Genomic DNA, 1,756 nt, shown 5'->3' with positions numbered 1-1,756 from the left:
AAACCACAGCCAAGGACCGGGCTTGGCAGAATCAGCGGGGAAGAAGACCGGTTGAGCTTGACTCTAGTCCGACTTGTTGAAAGACTTGAGAGGTGTTTCGAATAAGTGGGAGCTCCGGCGCAAGTGAAAACCACTACTTTTAACGTTATTTTACTTACTCGTGAATCGGAGGCGGGGTAACAACCCTTCTTTTAGACCCAAGACTCGCTTCGGCGGGTCGATCCGGGCGGAGGACATTGTCAGGTGGGGAGTTGGCTGGGGCGGCACATCTGTTAAAGATAACGCAGGTGTCCCAAGATGAGCTCAACGAGAACAAAATCTCTGGGAACAAAAGGGTAAAAGCTCGTTTGATTCTGATTTTCAGTACGAATACGAACCGTGAAAGCGTGGCCTATCGATCCTTTAGACCTTCGGAATTTGAAGCTAGAGGTGTCAGAAAAGTTACCACAGGATAACTGGCTGTGGCAGCCAAGCGTTCATAGCGACGTTGCTTTTGATCCTTCGATGTCTGGCTCTTCCTATCATTGTGAAGCAGGAATTCACCAAGTGTTGGATTGTTCACCCACCAATAGGGGAACGTGAGCTGGGTTTAGACCGTCGTGTGAGACAGGTTAGTTTTACCCTACTGATGCCCGCGTCGCAATAGTTAATTCAACCTAGTACGAGAGGAACCGTTGATTCGCACAATTGGTCATCGCGCTTGGTTGAAAAGCCAGTGGGCAAAGTACCGTGCGCTGGATTATGACTGAACGCCTCTAAAGTCAGAATCCGGGCTAGAGCGACGCATGCGCCCGCCGCCCGATTGCCGACCCTCAGTAGGACTTCGGCTCCCAAGGCACGTGTCGTTGGCTAAGTCCGTTCGGCGGAAGCGCCGTTCGGGACCGCCTTGAATTATAATTACCACCGAGCGGCGGTAGAATCCTTTGCAGACGACTTAAATACGCGAGGGTATTGTAAGTGGCAGAGTGGCCTTGCTGCCACGATCCACTGAGATTCAGCCTTTGTCGCTAAGATTCGACCCTCCCCCTTTCCAATCACATGTTTCTCCCCAAAACGTTAAAAACAAAAAAACCCAAAAAATTTCAAGTATATAAGAAGATCCCGTCGGAGGTTCGAGATTTTTACTTGGTGAAAATCAGTCTCGCCATAAATTTCAGATTGGCCGATGAAATGCAGCCCGCATGTGCACAAGTCTCGGCCAAAAGCATCCTGACGGGAGCATTAAAACCAAAAGATTGTAATTCATCCCTTCAGTACGCTTGCCTTCAGTACGCTTGGCCTCGATCTTACCACAATAAAAACAAGGGAAATGTTAACACTTGGTTGGATGATGGAAAGTCAAGCCAGCATAAGTCGAGCTAGCATCAATCAGACTGACTTGGACAGTCCAGTCCATCAAAACTCGAGCTTATGTCCAGATCAGTACGCGGATCAGTCCACGGAAGGGCCAGCGTGCTGATATGTGTACTGACATGGTGCATCAGTTGTCCAAAATCAGTACACGGACGTCCATGGGAAGGACCAGCATGCTGATATGAGTTCAGTACACGGATCAGTCCACGGGAGGGCCAGCGTGCTGATATGTTACTGACATGGTGCATCAGTGTCCAAAATCAGTACACGGTCAGTCCATGGGAAGGACCAGCATGCTGATATGAGTTCAGTACACGTATCAGTCCACGGGAAGGGCCAGCGTGCTGATATGTGTACTGACATTGTGCATCAATTGTCCAAAATCAGTACACGGACAGTCCAT

Source organism: Brassica napus, unplaced genomic scaffold (genome assembly GCF_020379485.1).
Source record: "Brassica napus cultivar Da-Ae unplaced genomic scaffold, Da-Ae ScsIHWf_280;HRSCAF=462, whole genome shotgun sequence".
Taxonomy (NCBI): Eukaryota; Viridiplantae; Streptophyta; class Magnoliopsida; order Brassicales; family Brassicaceae; genus Brassica; species Brassica napus.
Note: the sequence above shows the minus strand (reverse complement) of the source record.